Source organism: Bidens hawaiensis, unplaced genomic scaffold (genome assembly GCF_021521415.1).
Source record: "Bidens hawaiensis isolate Kalapana, Puna unplaced genomic scaffold, B.hawaiensis_p1.1 tig00042386_1, whole genome shotgun sequence".
Classification (NCBI taxonomy): Eukaryota; Viridiplantae; Streptophyta; class Magnoliopsida; order Asterales; family Asteraceae; genus Bidens; species Bidens hawaiensis.
The window spans coordinates 127,229-140,953 of NW_027497507.1; the positions used below are offsets into that span (position 1 = coordinate 127,229).

The following is a 13,725-nucleotide window of genomic DNA, read 5'->3' on the forward strand; positions in this document are numbered from 1 at the left end:
ACTCAATATCGTTCCTCTTTGAATAGGTACCAAAACTCTCTTAGAGTTCTCCATCATGAACCTTTTCAAGATTTTATCAATGTATGCACTTTGGTTTAAACCTATCAACCGCTTTGATCTATCCCTATAGACCTTTATTCCCAAAAAGTAGGCGGCTTCACCAAGATCTTTGATGGAAAAACAACTTCCAAGCCATGCTTTTACACCTTCCATGGTTGGAATGTAATTTCCAAATAGTAGTATGTCATCAACATACAAAACTAAGAAAGTGATGATGCTCCCACTAGATTGCTTATACACACAAGCTTCATCACCATTCTTGATGAATCCAAATTTCTTAACTTCTTCATCAAAACGGTGATTCCATCTTCTAGATGCTTGTTTCAATCCATAGATTGATTTCTTTAACTTGCATACTTTATTAGGATGTTGTGGATCGACAAAACCATCGGGTTGAACCATATAGACATTTTCCTGAAGATGCCCATTTAGAAAAGCGGTTTTGACATCCATTTGCCATATCTCATAGTCATAATGTGCGGCTATGGTAAACAATATCCTAATAGACTTTAGCATTGCTACGGGAGAAAAAGTTTCATCATAGTCAACCCCTTGAGTTTGAGTGAAACCTTTTGCTACAAGTCTTGCTTTATAAGTATCCAAGTTTCCATGCATATCGGTTTTCTTCTTGAAAACCCACTTACTTCCAACCGGTTTGGAATTAAGAGGTGGTACAACCAAATCCCATACTTGGTTGTCATGCATGGATTGCATCTCAACGTTCATGGCTTCAAGCCATTTGTCACAATCGGATTGTGACATTGCATCACGGTATGTGGTGGGTTCATCCGAATCTACCACATAGCATCTATCCATGAAAAATCCAACTCTTTCGGGTGGATGACTAATTCTACCGGATTTGCGAACATTTTGTGTGTTTTGATTAACCATTTGATGATTGTCAACAACCTCTTGTTGATTGCTAGTATCAACCAACCGTGTATGGACTTGTGGTTCCCGATCCTCCTCGAGTTCCACCGTTATACTAGTACCTTCCATAAGGAGCTTCGTTTCCAAGAACTCGGACTTTCGAGCTAAAACAAGCCAAACCGGTGAACCGCACCGCATCAGAATTAAACCGGACCGCATCAGGAAACGAACCGGACCGGTCAGCCCCCCCTCATCCGGAGCGCCGCGCAACCGGGAGGCCAAATCCCGTCGCGCTGCGCGCCGGGCATCCCGTTTCGCGTATTTTCTTCGGTTTTTATCAGTTTTGGGCCCAGGAAACCTATTTAAACACCCCTAAACTTAATCCTGAGCATACCCTGCGAACCAGAGCCGAATTTGGAGTTTCCTGGAGCTTAGGATTGCAATATTTGGTGGGTTTGAAGACTAGGAATCAGCCGGCGAAGTGCTTATCATCCAAGAACGAAGACCACGGGTTTTATCGCCTTTAATCTTCCGTTCTTATTTATTTTCGTCATGATTTCGTCTATTATTGTTTTGTTTAATTTTAAAATGCTAGGCTAAACATTATAGACTGCCTAGGCTTATGATGAACCTTTGTTGACGTTTGATTTTGACTGGGGATTTATTTATCGGTATGGTTTTTATGAACTAGTTAAAAGGTTTAATTATATTAAATTGATGCATATGGATATTTAGGATTGTTTGATTAATTATTATTATTCCATAGTTGCCTTGATTATTGTTTGTCATTATGATAGGTCGCTATTAGGTCAATTACTTTGTGTTCTTGATTATTTTATGATTGATATACATTAAGATCATAGGAATAATATTAGTTAATCAAATAAACCTAAGTGTGCTGTTAACCTAAATAGTTGTAAGGTGCTAGGTTATTGATAGGTCTTTGTTGATCAGGATTGCTAGATTTAGTTCTTCGTAAGGAGTCTGTCTAGGTTTGATCGGTTAACTTTCTCTATCGAGTCAATTGAATATATTAGACTGCATTTGATTTCCGCGCTGTAAAGTACGATTTCGTAAAAAGGAACTAGTTTGTAATCAATTAGGTGACCGTAAGGAAACTTGATTTTTAATACTGGTGTGCGTTAAAACTTATTAGAAATCCATAGGTGTCTCTTGAGAAGGGTCAGGGATCCTATTCAGGTTTTCTCTTAAGCGTCTATTTTACGATCCCAGTTCCATAACTAAGTATTATCCCGGGTTAATTGATAACTAAAATTTAGGGGATTTTAGCCTAGGTAGTTACCTTGTCATCATTTGAATTAAGTCCAGGGTTAAGTCGTTTTTAAGTCTTTAGTTTTATTAATTAGTTTAGTTTTAGTTTTTATGTAAAACCCCCTAATAATAATAGATAAATAGTCGTGTCTGTAGTTAAGTCTAAATTTAGCTAGTTAACGTAATTTAAAGAGTCCTGTGGGTTCGATATCCGGACTTACTTAGCTATACTAGAGTCAATCGGTTCACTTGCCGGTTAGTAGTTTAGTTAAGTTTAAGAGTCTAGAATTTATTACTTAGTGTCTAGATTAGCGTGTTTTTATATAACTACTTTTAGCACATCAACGGCATTGCTTTAAAATAAAAGACATCACTCATGAAAACACAAAAACAATCATCCATAAATTTAAAATCATAACCATATTGTCTTAATAAGGAAACGGAGATAATATTCCTAGTCAAATTAGGAGCATACAAAACATTATTCAAAACAACTTCCAAACCATTTGGAAGATTCAAAATGTAGTCCCCTCGGGCTTCAACAACAACCTTTGGCCCGTTACCCATGAAGAGACTAATATCTCCCTTCTTGAATCCATCATTTCCTTTGAACCCCTGCAACAAATTGCAAATATGAGTCCCACATCCGGTATCCAATACCCATTTGTTAGAGGAAATAATATTAAGAACAACATGAATCATGAAAGTTGTACCCGAGGATTGCCCCGCATCCCTCTTAGCTTTCAAATCTTTTAGATAGGTTGGACAATTCCTCATCCAATGCCCTATCTCCCCACATCCAAAGCACGTCCACGCAAACCTTTGGCGTTTTCTCTTTTGGTTTGGGTGGTTCCGCTTTCCCCTTTCCCTTGAACTTTCCCTTGACTTGTCCCTTACCTTTGGCAACCTTTGCCTTAGGTTCTGGGTGATGCCTCTTCCTATTTCCACCTTCATTGATCATGAGAATGGGTAAAACCTTCTTACCAATTCCCGTCTAGGCCGTCTTGAGCATTGCGTGAAGCTCACCAATGCTTTTGTCCCACCCATTCATGTTATAATTCATAACAAAAGTCTCAAACTTCTTGGTTAGCCCATTTAGGATCAAATCCGTGGCTAACTCTTTTGAGACGGGACAATTAAGGCGCTCGAGACGATCAATGTGGCTTTTCATTTTAAGCACATAGGAGGAAACCGATTGGGTTTCTTCCATAAGACATGCATGAAGCGCTCCAACCGTTTCGAAGCGTTCCACCCTAGCTTGTGTAAGGAACATTTCCTTAAGTTGGGTGATCATGTGGTATGCCCCATGAAGTTTAAAATCCTTTTGAATCTTGGGAATCATAGTTCCCAACAAGAGGCAAGAAACTTGCACCGAATCCTCGTTGTGTTTTACCCAATGGTTATAGTTATCAGCATCGTCAATGCTAGGTTCATCTGGAATAGGATCCTCTATTACGTAGTATTTCTTTTCTTGCTTGAGAACGATTCTCAAGTTTCGATACCAATCCATAAAGTTATTATAGTTTAGACTATCCTTATCGAGAATAGATCTTAGTGATAGGTTATTAATGGGTGGGATAATAACGTTAGGTGATTGTTGATTGCGGCCATCTACAAATATAACAAAGCTCAATTTTAGTACTTTGATATCAATAATTAATTTTAATCGTTAATACCCATTATGTCTCCTAGACAATTAATGATTAAAATCTAGAACCCAACGTTATATTCAAATAGCAGTTAGGTGACCTTTATCCTACCATTTAAATTAACAAGGTAGTCAACGTTTGACGATTGCGACCCTTTGCAACTTCTAGTTTTATGAGATTGTTTAAACATCTTATGTTTAGTTGGCATGTTTAATCCCATCAACACCATTGTACGCCATGCTTCGGTGACCCTATTCACACGGTTTCCAATTTAAGTCGTCCTACTTATATACACATGTGAGTTTACACATACAAGTGGTTAGGTGACCTTTATCCCACAAATATGGTAAACCCACCTCAAACTCACAAGTTTCCTTCAACATGGTTAGGTGACCTTTATCCCATACCGAGTTCCCAAGTGATTTGAGTGTTTTATAAAAGGATGGTGTTTGACTTATTTAAAAAAAAAGGATTTTTCGTTTTCTAAATTCTAGATTAGAAAACAATTTATGTACCTTCCATTTGCATGCATTCAAATGTATAGTACTTAGTTGAAAACCCCATTTTCAAAATTCTTATTAATAAAACCCATTTTATTGTGAAATCATTAGTCTTTAATAAAACCAATTTTTATTACCTAACGATTTCTAAGGAACCAATTTTATGCTAGTTGTTGATTTTAAGTTGTTAACAATCCAAATTGTAATAGCACAAACAAAAGTAAATCAACCAAATAAGCATACAATACACAACCACATATTCATAACCATAGCCTCCTATTATTGACCACACTTGTTGACCGATGACAAGTGTGCCAAAAAGTCTATCCTAAGGGACCCAAAAGGACATAAGCTTGTGTCGGTGAACTCCAACTTGATCCCGCATCCAAATGCTCCAAGTGTTCACTCCGTGTTGTGGTTTCCACCACTTTACTTGGGCTTCATTCCTTGCATATTCTTTTACAAAATATATCCTAATACATTTTTCTAGTAAAAGAAATGCAACTAACCTATTTATTATTACAAACCAAATGAATTAAATAAATAGATTACAAACCCAAATAAATTATTACAACCAAATCGAATGAACAAACAACCACTTGAATGAACAAACACATCAACACAAACATTCAACCAAACACAAGGCCATGGCTAGGTTATGAACATCTATTACACATCCATATATGCAATAATACAAGATCAAAAATGGTTCCCCTTTTTCCCTTAAAACTTTCGGCCAATACAAACCAAACCGAAAGTTTTTGGGTTTTGTCCAAACAAAATAAACAATCATCCAAATGACCTAGTTTTTCAAGATTACCACATGCATGTAAAGTATAATCTTGAAAAACCAAGGGGTAACCAAAATCCCTAAAATTTTTGGCCAAATGGTAAAACCCACCATATATCCGAAAATTTTTGGGTCTAATGAAGCATGCTTCCGTATAAGCGGCTCTTGATGCCATTTTTGGGTTTTAACAAGATTATCAAAGTCATGAAACACCAATTTTATGAAAAATGCAGCGGATATATGTTTTAAATCTTGTTAATTTAAGGTGTATAAAACCAATTTTATACATGCAAAACCCAATCCCAGATCCATATACGAAATACATACTAATAATCACATGCATGTCACTATAAGTCCATGCATGTCAAGACTACCTTTCAAATCCAAGGAAGTATGAAAGAGATGATGAAATGGTTGGCTAGAACTTCAAAGAGGAGTTCCTCAAGCTTGTATACCCCAAGCCTTCCAACAAACACCTTCTTAACTAGGATTTGAACACTTGATAATCTTTCTTCCTTTCCTTTTGCTCTTGGCCGAATTCGAGAAGAAAGAAAGGATGGAGAGAAAATTTTATATCTTGCTTGAAAAATTGTGAGAGAAAGAGAGAAGTCTTGAAGTCTTTCAAAACCACCTCACAAGTCCACCAATAGAAAAACTTGCATGCACCTACTAAGTGGGATATAATAATAAAAAAAAAAGAAGAGAGAAAGAGAGGGGGGCCTGGCCACCCTCCTTCCTTTCTTGTTTTTATTATTTTTATACTTTCTATATATATCCATATATATATATATATATATTTATGTGTTATAACTTATATTGTGTTATAACACATTATAGGTAACATGCTAGGTAATAATTTTTACAAATTGTTATTTAACCATCTTAAATAACACTATGGAATGTTCTCTCCAAAATATAAATCATCCATATGATTTATTCATTTCACAAGTACATTTTATTTAGAAACTCTTTTCAAATAACATAAGTGTCAATATTTATTTACTTATGATCATATCATATATAAACAAATATAATTGGTGTTTGTCTAGCTTGTTATTAGATATGACCCAACTTGGATCATAACGTACTAGCCACATCAATTATAATATGTGTCTTGGGCAGACCGAGTCCAACATGGACTACATCACAAAAGACATATGCGCCCTTTTTAATTAAAATATGTCATAAATGTATTTGTATTTATGAATTTGCCATTTCTTTTGTGACCATTGATTAAACACAATCAATGGTTCAGATTCTCTTCTCGCACTTCTCGCTATAATATCACTTCTCGCAAGATCCATCCCCTATATATATATGAGTAAAATATTAAAATAATATATCCTATAGCACTAAAAATAAGGTAAATGAGAACCCTTTAGACACATTTCTAACCAAGCTCTACATTCTTCCTAAAAGTCATTAACCTTAATCATTCGTCCCCAAGAAGTCCTAACCTCAACCATGTCCACGGAGCGATGCAAGTCTAGTAGATCGTGCCTGATCCTATCATCCCAGCCAATTTGGTCGGCCTCTACCCCTCCTCCCCTCTGCTTAATGTTTCATATTAAGCCTAGATGGATACTCCTAATAGTTTTACAAGTGGAATTGGACTTGTTATTGCTTTATTAGTGCATCAGTAACATCAAAAGGCAAAACACCAAGGTTAAAAAAATAATATACAATAACATTTAAAACTACAAGACTAAAGAAAAGAATTTGCAAATCGCATTCATAAAATGAAATCTGTTACAACGTGAGAATAAAACTTTAAAACGCATATATCCGATTATTCAATTCTAATGTTCTTTAACAAATAAGATGGTAACTGTATTGATCAAAGCACATTTTCACATCAATAATCATTCTACACATCATGAATTAAAACGATTTAGTTAGTACCTTATGATTTCCTTCGCTCTTGAACGAAAGCTGCTCAAAAAGAATTGATCGAAGTTTAACGATTGATTATGTTTTTTGGTTGTGTTAGTTTGATTTATAAACAGGTATGATTGATAATTATATGTTCCTATTTTTTATAGGTAATCCTAATGGAAAGTGGAAACAAAATCAGCAGCATCCGGTAAATATGGTAACCAAATAATATAATTTTTAATACATTTATTTAATCGGGCCGGTCCTGAAATAGTCGGGTTAACCCGGGTCTTGGCCCGATACCTGACCCGAACTGAGCTGCACATGAGACCGATAAATAACGGATTGTTATACTAAAGATTGAGGTTTCGGTCTTTTTCGGTCCTGGTTTTTGGGTTTTACGATCCGGCCCTATTTATGCACACCCCTAAATTTGACTGTTAATCATACAAGTTTTGGTGTTATGTTAACTGATACATACAATTTGAGTATTTTAACCATACAAGTTTAGTTGTTTATTCCACTGTGAGTATTTAGTAGTTTCTCGTATAATTGCAATGTTAATAGAAACAGGGTCTAACTGTTTTTCTTTTTTGAATAACTGGATAGTTGAATGTGATCATGTTCTTCGCCAATGATATTTGATCAGGGTTGTTTATTCGTCTTTTGACTGGTTGCTTCTTTCAGAGCTATGGTTTTTTTTTCACTTGGAAATAATGTTAGTTTTTTATTACATCGAAACAGAAGGCAAGCGAGCAACAATCAGCGCCACTACCCATTTTTGAATTGCAAAACCCAATCATTTAAAAACTATATTTGCCGATCTTGAAGTAATAACATTACTATGCATGACCCATTGAAAACGGGTAACTCCACAGCTTCAGGTGCGAGGAAACCAAAAGTGTCAAATGCAAAATGAATAAATACATGTTGGTTATCAAGACACGTCTTCTCATGTTTAGTCACCTTGTCTGAAGCAGTTTTTAAAGCAGCTTGACCGACTGTGAAACCGCTGCTCCCTAAGCCCACCAGAGGGGAAACCCCTATTAAATCCACACACGCATGTTTTCCTCCTATCCATCCAAACACCAAAATGTCAGCCGGTCGAAGAGATGATCTTCCCTCCGACGGGTCAGTCAGGAAATTCACATGTGCTTCTTTCTTAACAGAAATTTCGGCCCGCCTGAATATGTTAAAGAGCACATCCCTAGCCAGATCGTATCACTACTTGAACCTCGGGAGCTCTTTACAAATGCATCGCGTGCTCCCCATATGAGTCTAACTGTCTAAGCACGCCTTACAGTGGCGGATCTAGAAACTAATTTCAGGGGTAGCGTAAATTTTTTTTAAACATACATTTAAAAAAAAATTATCGGTTTCACGTTTACGGGGCCTGATTACCTTTCGCGCGTAGCGGAGCGCAGCAACACGTTTTGCTCGTGCAGGTGTCTGGTTACGCGTTTGGTGCGTCCCAGGCTTGGTTTCGTGTTACAAGCGTACCGGTGCCCGGTTAACCCATTTGCACTGGAGAATCAAAACAAGTTGGTTTATAATAGGCGCATCAAAATAACCTAAACTTGTTTGCTTAATGATATTGAAAATTATTCAAACTTATTAACTTAATAATACAATGATTTTATTGATATCTTTCGATCAGATCAAACACATATTGTTAATGAGTAGTTTTAAAGTTTAATCAACAAAAATATTGATAAACAAAACATATAATTAAATAAGAAAATAAAAGAGTCGAACATGTTTGAACTTGAAGTTGGAATATTTAAACTTGGTGATAAACCGATGTCGTCGTTTTCTTTTCTTTGACGTTTAAAAAGGTTGCTAATAAGAGGTTGTTTACTAATCTTCAAAGTTTCCTAAACAAAATTTGAACCAAAAATCTAATATTAATTCCAATTTACACATAAAACTAATCACTAATTAATTCCAATTTAAATATAACCCTAAATACATAATCAATTCCAATTTAAACATAAATCCTAAATCCCAAATTAACTCCAATTTAAACATAACCCTAAATCCCTAAATACAAGAAATCTTACAAGAAAGGAGAGGCCGGAGGTGGAGTGGTCGAGTGAGGTCAGGAGGTGGCTGGTGGCGGATGGAGGTGGAGGTGGCGGCAGCCATGGTGAGCTGTTGGTGTGTGGTGAGCAGAGTCTAGAGAGACAGAGAGCTGTCGGCTGTGTGCCTGTGTTCACAATATCCGGTCTTTTTTTATTGTTAAATTTAAAAGGATTATTTGGGTGATTGAGTTTTTTGGTTTGGACTTTATAAATTAAGTAGGTTTTTGTTGGGTTTAAGTATTAAATTGGTTGGGCTTAAAATACATAGGGTAACGTTATCTTTTTTTCAGGGGTAACGAAACACGAAAATCGACAAAAAATAATTTTTTTTACACTGCCGGCGAAACGTTGAGGGGTAGCGGAGGCTACCCCTCCTCGTTAGCTAGGTCCGCCCCTGACGCCTTACGTCAAACAGGAAGTATGTTAAACTTAATCATGTTAAAAATTGATATAAGATTTATGGTAAAAAAAAAGGTACAATTAGATAATCTGATTCTTATATATCTAAACAGGTATTGCATAATCATTACTAACAATTACATATGGAATACAATTGTTCTATAGGGCGGTAACAATACGTACAACAAAAGTGACACATGGAGGTTGCATGCACAAGATTTGATAGTTCAAAGTTGGAAGATAATAAATAGTTCATCTAGCTTGTTCGTTGGAGATGCTGGTGCAAAGTTGCTTGAATTTTGCAATGCAAAACAGAGGTATAAATTTTATGTTTTACAACTGCTCTGCGCACCATATAACTTATTCTTAAAAATATTAAAACATGCTTTTAAATGTTTACGTGGGGCGTTTGGCTATTGCCAAGATTAATTACTTCAAAACGGTCAGTTGTCTGCTCAATAAGCGGCTTCTACCACAAATTTGATTCATTTTTTTGCACATGCTGTCCTATTGAAATTTCTTAGTTTATCTTATAAGCATTTGATTGTTCTTTATTCGGGATTTTGTTTTTGTATGTTTTTTGGAGGACATATTGGCAATTGATCTATGTACTTGTCAATTCTAGGCGGTATATGTTGATCGATTTACTGAGATATTCTAGGGGTGTAAATGAGTTATTGGGTTTTGCAATTCAAAATGGGGTAGCAGCGCAGCTTGCCTTCTATTTCGATGTAATCTAAACATTTGATTATAAATAAATAATCAATTATTATAACTTTGAAAGTTTTGAGAAGTAGAAATGTCAAAACTTGCATAATGAGTCATCGTTCATGTCAGCTATTTGAGATTGACTTATTAAAACTTCGAATTGAGCGACACTTAAACGAGCTTGACCCTGAGCTGTATGTATTGAGCTTGATTATTTATATAAATATAATAACTTTTATTTAAAATAATCATATTATATTTGATATAAAGACAATTGTATTCATCATTCTGATAGAATTAAGTAAACTATATGTAATATGTTTGTATATAACTTAGTTATTTTTCCTTTTTAACTTTTTTGCAACTCTTCTAATTTACATGATTCTCATTTGCATTGGTTTCTGACGGAGCTTCAAGAGAATATGTTCCATTGCACTTCATAATGAGAGAGGTAAATGAAGTGATGTTAACAGAGGAGCAATTAAGATGTGGCATATATGATTTTGGAAATGAACTTTTGGATCTACAAGAGTATCCCCAAGGGTTTCCAAAAACAGGTTAACCAACTACTTATACATCTTGTTGCAACATATATAGTGTCTTGTGATTTATGATTTATGTTAGTTAAATTTAACACTAAACCATCTTGCAGTCATTGGTGTTCAAGCTGCCATTTCATTGGACATTAATCTTGCGTTCGTTTGTGAGACTTTCGAATAGCTATAGTTGTTGCAAGATCGAATAGAATGGCTATAGTTGCTTAAAGAGAAACAAGATTACCAATATATTCTTCATTTGCCAAGAGGGGAATCTTAGTGATTTGTTTGCAAAATGACAGACGATTTAAACTATGTTTAGCGTGCTCGAATTAGGTGCCAAAAGGATCTGATTAAGGTTCTATAGTTTACATTATTTGTTTGGGCTTGAGGTGACAATTTTGATCGATTTACCTAGCTGATAACGGAAACATGTTAAATGGGTTGAAAATTACATAATGTCTAATTTTAATTCAAATAACATCTCTAAATCATTACTTTCAAAGATTTAGTTTTATTAGAATTGTTTTTATAACAACAATTGATGCAATAGTTATTTTCTAGTAATTTAAATAATGAAATAAAATGTATTTGTGGGTTAACCAAACACGACCACTTGTTTTGACATGCTATTCGACCCATCCATCTTAGCATCTTTAACTTAGGGCATTGCATTAAACATTCTCATAATGCGACCCATTTACCAAAAGTGAGTAAAAAAAAAGTTGAGCGAATAGATGATTGTTAAACTCGTGTAACACACGGAATTTAACCTAGTGGTTAGTAAACAATGTTTATGTGGTTCCAACCGGTCAGAATTAGGTTACTTAGTATGCTTCACAACCCGAAACCTGGAGATTAGTCATCTTTTTCATAATTGTTTACATATCAACGTTTACATGTTGCTTGAATTATTTTCATAATAAATCCTCATTTATTTTGTTTGACATCGATTTTCCAACTAATCTTTTTTAAGATAATTTGGTCAAAACACACATGTTTTAAACTTATCTTGGAAAACATCTTACTTATCTTAATGACCCAACTTGACAACTTAGAGCATTCACATCATAATCACTATATTTTGTGAGTAGTGTTTTTATAATTTATTAATTTAAGAAGTGGTTTAGTGTGTTGTGAGTAGATAAGAGAGAAAATACAGTGATTTTTCTATATATTTGAAAAGCTACTGCTCACCTCATATATTTTTTTTAATATTTGTTGAAAGTGATTGTGAGTGAAAAAAAGAGAAAAGAGTAATGATAAAGGTATAAAAAATATTATTTAATTAAAAAAAGAGAGAAAATATAATGTTTTTAATGTAATTTTAGATTTAGAGATGATAGAGGTGATGACAATGCTCTTTATCTTAGTTCTAGAATTTGTAATTTGGTCAAAACACACATGCTTTTTTTTTTCTTTTGACAAAAGTGATTCCTAAGGAGCTTTTATATACGTGATCAAATATTATACTTCTTTAAAAAGGGAAGAAAGACATTTTTTTCCTAGATATTCATTTTGTTTTAACAAGTCTAATATATTTATAATAAATGCTTTAACAAAAGGTGAATACCAAAATCTTAATGTGGTAGGAACAAAACATGTTAAAATATGATTTCTTGTCGGCTTTGTTGTTATCCACCAATATCCAATCCCTTTAAATGGCACCCACACTTCTCACACACTTCACACTCCTAGCCTCATCTCTCTAGTATCCACCAAGTAAAATTTCGACATGAACTTGACTAGCGGATGGCTCGAACCCATAGTTCGGGTCCAAACATTATCAGATAGCAGAACCCAAACGATCCCTAACCGATATATCAAACCCTCATCCGAACGACCATCGTTCAACAGACAAGCAGATTGCCTAAACATACCAATAATCGATCTTTTTGAGTTGATTAATGGTGGTGCAACCGAACAAAAAGCCATCATGGATGAAATCTCAACCGCGTGTCGCGAGTGGGGTTTCTTTCAAGTGGTAAATCATGGTATTGGTCATGAACTAGTTGATGGGGCTAGAGAGGTTTGGAGGGAGTTCTTTCATCAACCGATGGAAGTCAAACAAGATTTTGCAAATGCACCAAAGACTTATGAAGGGTATGGAAGTCGATTAGGAAACCAAAAAGGTGCAATTCTTGATTGGGGTGACTATTTTTTCCTCCACTATCTTCCTTCAACACTAAAGAGTCATAGCAAGTGGCCTTCACAACCAACTTCCCTTAGGTATTCCATTTTACTTTCACCACGTGACAAATTAAACATATTATATTAATATTAGTGGATGCAAATAATCACATTCCGGGTCGGCTAAAATAGCATGTTTATAAAACAGGCTAATACGGACACAAATCCTTTTAATTAAATATATTATTTCTGTTAAATTCACCTTGGATCGATTAATGTCGACTAAAATGGCCTCTATTTAGCTTTAGAAGATGCTATTTAAAAGTGTTATTACTTGATATTTTGATTTTTACTCCAGTAAATTTATTAATTACTTCTAACTGCCCATTTACTAATATTTTCTATCCAGGTCCTAAGGTTTTGTGCAAAACATATACCCATGCTTATTAAAGGAGAACGAAAACATATACCCATGCTTATTAAAGGAGAACGAGGGATAAGTAACAAAAATAACTTAAAAAATTATTAGAAAATCAATTAAGTTAAAAATAATTGTTTGTTTAAATTGTTATGTATTATACTCACCACTAAATTAACATTAAAGAGTTGACCTAAAACACAACATGATTTAATGTGTTTTCATATCTAAGTTGATGATTTGTCGTGTTTGGGTTACCAGCTGTAACCTGACAATCTGAAATTCTTTAACTTGTGAATCCGACAAGACACACGAGTGACACCCCTAAATTCATTATAACTTGCTATATAACATTCTTTCTATATATAGGGGTGTGACTGAAGAATACTCACACGAGATTGTGAGACTAGGCAAGGTCTTGCTGAGGGTATTCTCCA

General features: G+C 34.9%; 1 pseudogene across 1 annotated transcript; it reads left to right on the forward strand.

Annotated features, from left to right (window-relative positions):
- Positions 1–12,402: 12,402 nt before the first annotated feature.
- On the forward strand, positions 12,403–13,718 carry LOC143593583 (jasmonate-induced oxygenase 3 pseudogene; annotated as a pseudogene). Its single transcript, XR_013146130.1, has 2 exons — positions 12,403–12,969; positions 13,658–13,718. The product of XR_013146130.1 is annotated as a jasmonate-induced oxygenase 3 pseudogene (transcript).
- The last annotated feature ends 7 nt before the right edge of the window (positions 13,719–13,725 follow it).